Genomic DNA, 9,017 nt, shown 5'->3' with positions numbered 1-9,017 from the left:
TAGCACAAATGCAACGGGGGACATCCATCTCAATAAAGTATGCAGAGCGAGAACATAAATAGAAAAAATACATTATTCAGGATTTTCTGTCCTCATTTGCATAACATTGACTCTATAAAAATGAATTAGCAATTCCAATTCTGTGGTAATAATAGTAATATGTGGGATATTGCCTTTCTGTGGATGGGTTTCAGCTCTGGTCGTTGGAGGAGTCTCCTTCAGATAAGCTGGTTTAAATCAATCCTTGTCTAATAGGAGTCAGTGAATTTATAAATCCCAGAATGCTTTCACTTACAGGATCTCTTGTCATTGTAATCCGTGGCTGACACCTTTCTGCTTCTCAATACTGATTCTTCATTCTAAAACCTCCCGTTTCTGACATCGACTAGACTTAAATAGATGCACCATAGTACAGAGGGAGAGAGAGAGAGCAGTAAACCATATTTCTGATTTAAGAGGTTGTGTTGTGTTAGCAGAAGCAACATCTGCCCCTTATGTGTGTTCCCAGACCTGTAGCCAGGAAGTAAAAGTTTAGTATCCAACTGTGGTTGTATTATATTATGTGGTGCAGACTCCGCAAGGAAACACACTGTATGACAAAATGGCTTCCTTACGTCAGCAGTTTCACTCCTCCGCATAAATTGATCCTCAAAGGGGATGTTGATCTTGAGTCAAAATGGCCTCCCCAGTCTCCACCACTGCAGTGCATAGGCCCACTTTGTCATGATGTGACGAGCAAAGTGCTGTGGAGTCAGACCCCAAAATGGTTCCTCCAAAATAAAAACACACTCCTGTCTATTCATTTAACAGTATGTGTTGATCTACATCCAAACTGGCCTCCAACACCACCGCAGTGCCTCCCTTCTCCCACCCACCTTAGACCTGGATGCGACCCTGCAAGGTATTGCTGGTCCAGAGACAAAATGGCTGCTCTTTCTCTTCCTCCACTGTGGTGTATTTCTCACCTCAATACCCCTCCAGATGGCATGAATCTTTATATAACTGTGGTTATATTATATTATGTGGTGCAGACTCACACTCCTGTCTATTATTTACTAACAGTGCTGATCTAAATCCAAAATGGCCTCCAATACCATCGGAGTGCCTCCCCTCCCCCACCCACCTTAGATCTGGATGCGACACTGCAAAGTATTGCTGAGCCAGAGACAAAATTGATGCTTCTCCTCCTCCTTTTCCTCCTCCTCCTCTTGCTCCTCCACTGTGGTTCATATTTAATCTCAATGCCCCTCCAGATGGCAGGTATCTTTAGTGCTCAGCCCAAATGTCAGCTGGAGCTGCAACAGGTCGGCTCCCCTTGTGGTTCACTGGACCCAGCAGGTCCTCTCAGGATACCTTTAATGGACTTTAATTTGAAACACACCCATGATAATGCAGACCTCCATTTTGCCTTTAACAATGGACTAATAAGTCCCCATATTGCCTTTAGCAGTGAACTAATAGTGTAATTTTCTCTGCGTTTACCTCACAGCACTTCACAGAGCAATTATTCCTAATTGGATAACAATGCAGACATACCAAGCCTAAGTACTTAGTTGGGTATTATTAATTTGCATTGTGAATCACCATGTTTTTTCACAGTCTAGACATGTAGAAGCAATATACTTACACATTCACACACATTATTCCACCATAACATGGACCTTTTAAAATCTCTTTACACACCACTAAACTAACCCTATAAAAGGTGGCGGGGTCTAGGAAGAGGTTGTTGTTGACGAGTTTGCAGAGCGTATCCAACCAAGCGGAATAGATGACTGAGCTCAACAACCATCATTCCTCTCCACCAGAGATTACACATTTGGTGACATTGTGAACCAAAGCAGTTGCAGCGCCGTTTGAATGGCTGCTATCATTTGTTATTTAACTGCGGTAGTGCAGATGTGTGCCCCATTTAAGATCCATTGAGGGACGATGTTGGGTAGTACGTCACCGCAATGCGAGAGGGAATTGATTTTGGTTTATAGGAAAGTGGGCTCCATTAGCGTGTGAAGTTCATCTCATGAGAGAAATGTTTTATTTGGCAAGTGCATACTACTAGCAACATGAGATTTTCCACTGACATGTTTAGCGATATGGTATGCTGTATGAAAATACATGCTGTTGCCATTGCAGCGTGTTTAATTCGTATATATGCCATCGAACTCTGTGAGGATGTAATACTGTGCTTTAATATGTATTACAGGTCTATAAGTCAAGAAGACTGTGATTTAAACCTAATGCTACAGATATTGACAGATCAGCCTACCATAATATTCTTACTGCAGTGACAGCATGGCACCCAGCAAACTTGGTGAACATCCATACAGTATCATGAGGTCCAATTCCATTTCCAGTATTTGTTCATCAATTTCAAACATAACTGTCAAATTAACAACATTTACCTCTGGAGTTCATTACAGAGTATCAGCTCTAGTATGGACATAGTATACATCCCAAATGGCACCCTATTCCCTATGTGGCTCTGGTCAAAAGTAGTGCACTATATGGAGAATAGGGTGCCATTTTTTCTTTTTATTTAACTAGGCAAGTCAGTTAAAAACACATTCTTATTTACAATGATGGCCTACCCCGTCCAAACTTCTAAACCGGACGACGCTGGGCCAATTGTGCACCGCACTATGGGACTCCCAATCATGGCCAGATGTGATAAAGTCCAGAATCAAACCAGTGTCTGTAGTGACACCTCTAGCACTGAGATGCAGAGTCTTAGACCGGTGTGCCACTTGGGAGCCCAAAGCATATTGACAGTGGTGGGATTCGAACCCACACCCCAGAAGAGACTGGAGGCTTAATCCAGCACCTTAGACCGCTCGGCCACACTATCAAATCAAATCAAATGTATTTATATAGCCCTTCTTACATCAGCTGATATCTCAAAGTGCTGTACAGAAACCCAGCCTAAAACCCCAAACAGCAAGCAATGCAGGTGTAGAAGCACGGTGGCTAGGAAAAGCTCCCTAGAAAGGCCAAAACCTAGGAAGAAACCTAGAGAGGAACCAGGCTATGAGGGGTGGCCAGTCCTCTTCTGGCTGTGCCGGGTGGAGATTATAACAGCACATGGCCAAGATGTTCAAATGTTCATAAATGACCAGCATGGTCAAATAATAATAATCATAGTAGTTGTCGAGGGTGCAACAAGTCAGTAACACAAGAGCAAGTGTCAGTTGGCTTTTGCATAGCCAATCTTTGAGAGTATCTCTACCGCTCCTGCTGTCTCTAGAGAGTTGAAAACAGCAGGTCTGGGACAGGTAGCACATCCGGTGAACAGGTCAAGGTTCCAGCAGGTCTGGGACAGGTAGCACGTCCGGTGAACAGGTCAGGGTTCCATAGCCACAGGCAGAACAGTTGGAACTGGAGCAGCAGCACGGCCAGGTGGACTGGGGACAGCAAGGAGTCATCAAGCCAGGTAGTCCTGAAGCATGGTCCTAGGGCTCAGGTCCTCCGAGAGAGAGAAAGAAAGAAAGAGAGAATTAGAGAGAGCATATTTAAATTCACACAGGACACCGGAAAAGACAAGAGAAATACTCCAGATGTGACAGACTGACCCTAGCCCCCCCCGACACATAAACTACTGCAGCATAAATACTGGAGGCTGAGACAGGAGGGGTCAGGAGACACTGTGGCCCCATCCGATTAAACCCAAACTATCATGTCATTTGGGACTGAACATGGTCTTATTTCTATAGAACATACAAGGGGTGACAAGTGACGCAGTAGATTGTGCTCCGGAGCAGAGACCTCTTATTCCCCAACACCCAGGGAGTTCAAACAATCCAGATGGTTCATTTGCATACACTTTCACATAATCCCCTCCATAGGATCGTCTCCAGCACCTCTGCGTTGCATTCTCCTGGCTCCATAAATTCCCCCCAAAAAAGAGTCACGCCCCCCCACCCCCCCTTTCATCAGAGCCAAGGCACTGTCGGTTTGATTTAGAGTACTGTACATAAATGCTTAAGGAACTCATATGAGGCTTAATTAGGTGTTGAAAAAGTGACTTAGAGTATTTGTTCCGGACACGGGGGCTATAATACGCCATTATCATTTCCATAACTCCACATGTCCTATTTCAGTTAGGAGGAGATTCTGGCTTTATGTCTTAGGGTGCTGTTGGGGTGTTGAAGGCCCAATGCAGTCAAACACGTGATTTCCTATGTTTTATATGTACAGTATATCCACAATATTAGGTTGGAATAAGACTGATAATGATGATAATACCATTTTAATGTAAGAGCTGTTTCAATAGACAGCCTGAAATTTCAGCCGGTTGTAGTGTGATGGAGTTTTGGCCTTCCTGGTGACATTGAGATAAAAACGACTATATTGGACCTTTAATGAATGAGGATGTTTTGGTGGCGAAAGAGAAGCCAGTTGAGATATCTAGCTACCAGGGTTCAGATGAAAGAAGGAAGTAGGATAATAAGAACCCCAGATAACCTTTCTGTGACTGCAGGCTTGTTTTTCCTACATGTCTTTGACCACAGGGGCAAGAACATTAGTGAAAAAAAGATTAAAGTTGAATAACTCTGAATGAAACCCAAAAACAACTATAGTATGTAGCCCGAAGTACAGAAACAACAAATGTAACAATTTCTGATACTATAACTTTAAAATTCAAAATGCAATCTTTTTTGCAGGTGCATGGTAACAGTTGAACAAGATGAAGGAAAAAGGAAACCGCACACTGCTCTTGGTACTATCACTGATCTTTAATAAGCTTACGTATCGGCCTCACGGCCTTCGTCAGAGCTTTTGTGAGTTTTTTTAAATTAGCATGCTTAAGTAGACCTAGCCCCACCCACATCCGTTCCACGCATCGAAAGGGGTTGGAGGCGAAGGAAAATAAATAAGTGCTACCAAATATAACAATATGCATTTCATAAATATTTGAATAAAGTGTGTAAATTTGACGTATTAAACACGTCTGTAAAACCACAATGAGGACATAGACCTACCGAGGAAGTCTACATTAATCATTGGGTACATCGTACAAAAAACATCAGAGTGATCTTAAATAGGGGCATAATTCATGTTCAAATTCACAACATAACATACATAGGCATTTCATCATTAAGCCCTTGAGGAAATAATGTCTGGATGGTGAAAATCCCAAAACATTCTCTTTTACTCAGAGTATTATTAATGTCATCTTCCCTGTCTGATATCTTAACTTTCTCTATGTCACAAAATCTAAAGGTAGAAATGTCATTCAAATGTACTGCGATTGAGTAATCCCTGTCGTTTCTCCTGATTGAACATTTCTGTTCACTGATTCTCTGTTTGAGAGAACGAGAGGTTTTACCTACATAGCACAGCCCACATGGACATTAAATAATGTAAATAACATGGGTGGTGGAACACGTAATAATGTAATTTAATTGGAACTGTTTTCCTGTATGTGGATGGCAGAAATATTCACACTTCATCATATTGTTGCACTGTGCGCATCCTCTGCATTTATAGCTACAATTTGGAAAAGGGCGTAAAAGAGCCTGGCGGATTTTCTTTTGTGGCTGGCAGTTGGCATGAACCAATTTATCACGTAAATTGCGATCTCTCCTAGTGGTGGATTTTTAAATTCAGCCAGCAAAGCTGGGTCTGATGATAAAATATGCCAGTGTTTCTTGACTGCATCTCCCACTTTTCGCGAGTTCAAAGTATATGTGATTGTGAACATTACGGAGTGTTCTTTAGCTTTAGCAGGTCTTTTTTGTAGCAGTTCATCTCGTGTTTTCCCCAATGCCAAATTAAGAGCTTCATCCACACATTGTGGCGAATAGCCTCTTCTTAGAAACCTAGTGCGCATCTCCGCTGCTTTTGCTAGATAATCCTCTGTGGAGTGGCAGGTTCCTGCGGTGGACGACTGGTTCAGGCGCGCGGAGGAGACATGGGAAGCCGTTCCTGTCCACCTTCAGCAGGCCGTGACGCGTCAAAAGAGGAATGCAGATCGCCACCGCAGTGAGACCCCGGTGTTCACATCGGGTCTGGCTCTCAACCCGAAACTTGCCCCTCCGCCTGCCCTGCCGGAAGCTGGGTCCGCGGTTTGTGGGGCCATTTAAAGTCTTGAGGAGAGTGAACAAGGTTTGTTATAGGTTACAGCTTCCACCCGATTACTGTATTAACCCCTCGTTCCATGTGTCTCTCCTCAGGCCGGTGGTGGCTGGCCCACTCCAGGAGTCTGAGGTACGGGAGGTTCCTCCACCCCCTCTGGACATCGGGGGGCCCCGGCGTACTCCATTCTCTCTATACTGGATTCGAGGCACCGGGCGAGATGCCTTCAGTATCTCGTGGAGTGGGAGTGGTACGGCCCGGAGGAGAGGTGCTGGGTTCCGGTCAAGGACGTGTTGGACCCATCTATGCTGCAGGAGTTGCATCGTCTTCGTCTGGATCACCCTGCGCCTCGCCCTCCGGGTCGTCCCCGAGGCCGGTGTCGACGCGCTGCTGGAGCCGTACGTCGGGGGGGGGGTACTGTCACGACTTCCGCCGAAGTTGGTCCCTCTCCTTCTTCGGGCGGCGCTCGGCCTTCAACGTCACCGGCCTTCTAGACATCACTGATCCTCTTTTCATTTTCCTTTGGTTTTGTCTTGTCTCCCATCACACCTGGTTCCAATCCCATCAATTACATGTTGTGTATTTAAGCCTCTGTTCCCCCTCATGTCCTTGTCGGTGATTGTTTATTGTAAGTGCTTGTGCACATCTGTCCTGTTGTGCATCAGGTTATTGTACCCATTATTTGATTGTTCTGTTTTCTGGTGGGTTTTTGTTATTAAACTGCACCCGTTTGGAAACAATTTTTGCTCTCGTGCGTCTGACTTCTCTGCCACCAGTAAGCACCCCTTACACTTATTAAAGATCAGTGATACTATCAAGAGCAGTGTGCGGTTTCCTTTTTCCTTCATCTTGATACTATAACTTTGAAATACCATTTGATTCCTTCTAAACCTGATCTGCTACTGTATGAAGTTAAGAAATAAGTAGAGTTGATTGTTGCCATGTTGCACACTGTAAATTAAGCCTTCTGTTACTAACTGGAAGCACAAGTCAAACACATTCTTCCATCTGCATTGCAAATGACTGCCACTTTAGCCCAGGGCTCATACAGAGCTCACAGTAGGCTAAACATCCACAAGACCCAGACTGTTGTCAAATGATCCCTGTTTCCTCTATGTCAATCAGGATCCAGACATGATGGACAGAATGACAGTGATTCTAGTCATCACCTCATATCCACTACCATAATGAATAGGTAGTAATAGTACAGTGTTCACGAGCATGTGATGGTGATATATTGTACTGTATCTATGTACAGATAATAAAAGAGGCCATGTTGAAGGGATGGCTGTCAAGATTGAACACATACTGTATAGCACAGCTACACCGTCAGACTGGCCAAGATACTGTCAAACTGACCAGGAGACTGTCAGACTGACCAAGACACTGTCAGTCTAGCCAGGATACTGTCAAACTGGCCAAGACACTGTCAGACTGATCAAGACACTGTCGAACTGGCCAAGACACCATCAGCCTGGCTAAGACATTGTCAGACTGGCCTGGAATTGTCAGACTGGCCAAATGACTGTCAGACTGGCCAAGACACTGTCAGACTGGGCAGGACACTGTCAAATTGCCCAGGACACTGTCAGACTGCCAAGGACACAGTCAGATTGGCCAGGACACTGTCAGATTGGTCAAGACACTGTCAGTCTGACCAGGACACTGTCAGATTGGCCAGGAGACTGTCAAACTGGCCAAGACACTGTCGAACTGGCCAAGACACCATCAGACTGTAGAAGACATTGTCAGACTGGCCTGGAATTGTCAGACTGGCCAAATCACTGTCAGACTGGCCAAGACACTGTCAGACTGGGCAGGACACTGTCAAATTGCCCAGGACACTGTCAGACTGCCAAGGCACTGTCAGACTGGCCAGGACACTGTCAGATTGCCTAGGAGACTGTCAAACTGGCCAAGACGCTGTCGAACTGGCCAAGACACCATCAGACTGTAGAAGACATTGTCAGACTGGCCTGGAATTGTCAGACTGGCCTGGAATTGTCAGACTGGCCAAGTCATTGTCAGACTGGCCAAGACACTGTCAGACTGGCCAGGACACTCTCAAACTGCCCAGGACACTGTCAAACTGCCCAGGAGACTGTCAGATTGGCCAGAACACTGTCAGATTGGCAAAGACACTGTCAGACTGGCCATGACACTTTCAGATTGGCCAAGGCCCTGTCAGCCTGGTCAAGACACTGACAGACTGGCAAAGACACTGCCAGACAGGCCAAGACACTGCCAGACTGGCCAGGACACTGCCAGACTGGCCTGGACACTGTCAGACTGGCCTGGACTTGTTAGACTGGCCAAGACCCTGTCAGACTGTCTAAGACACTGTCAGTTTGGCCAGGACACTGTCAAACTGGCAACGTATCTGTCAGACTGGCCAAGACACTGTCGTACTGGCCAAGACACTGTCAGACTGGTCAAGACACTGTCAAACTGGCCACGACACCATCCGACTGGCTAAGACATTGTCAGACTGGCCTGGAATTGTCAGACTGGCCAAGTCATTGTCAGACTGGCCAAGACACTGTCAGACTGGCCAGGACACTGTCAAACTGCACAGGTCACTGTCAGACTGGCCAGGACACTGTCAGATTGGCCAGGACACAGTCAGATTGGCAAAGACACTGTCAGACCGGTGAATATCCTGTCAGACTGGCCAACATCCTGTCAGACTGGCCAGGACTGTGTCAGACTGGACAAGACACTGTCAGACTGGCCACGACACTGTCAGACTGGCCTGGATTTGTTAGACTGGCCAAAACCCTATCAGTTTTGCCAGGACACTGTCAAACTGGCCAGGACACTATCCGACTGGTCAAGACACTGTCGAACTGGCCAAGACACCATCAGAATGGATAAGACACTGTCAAACTGGCCAGGACACTGTCAAACTGGCCAAGACACTGTCAGACTGGTCAGGACACTGTCAA

At 45.6% G+C, this 9,017-nt stretch overlaps 1 non-coding gene across 1 annotated transcript; it reads right to left on the bottom strand.

Moving 5' to 3' along the window:
- Nucleotides 1-2,763: 2,763 nt before the first annotated feature.
- On the bottom strand, nt 2,764-2,845 carry trnal-aag (transfer RNA leucine (anticodon AAG)). Its single transcript has one exon. It is a non-coding gene; the product is annotated as a tRNA-Leu (tRNA).
- Nucleotides 2,846-9,017: the final 6,172 nt, after the last annotated feature.

Source organism: Salmo salar, chromosome ssa02, assembly GCF_905237065.1.
Source record: "Salmo salar chromosome ssa02, Ssal_v3.1, whole genome shotgun sequence".
NCBI lineage: Eukaryota > Metazoa > Chordata > Actinopteri > Salmoniformes > Salmonidae > Salmo > Salmo salar.
The sequence above is the reverse complement of the archived record's forward strand: the minus strand, read 5'-3'. Positions and strand labels throughout refer to the sequence as shown.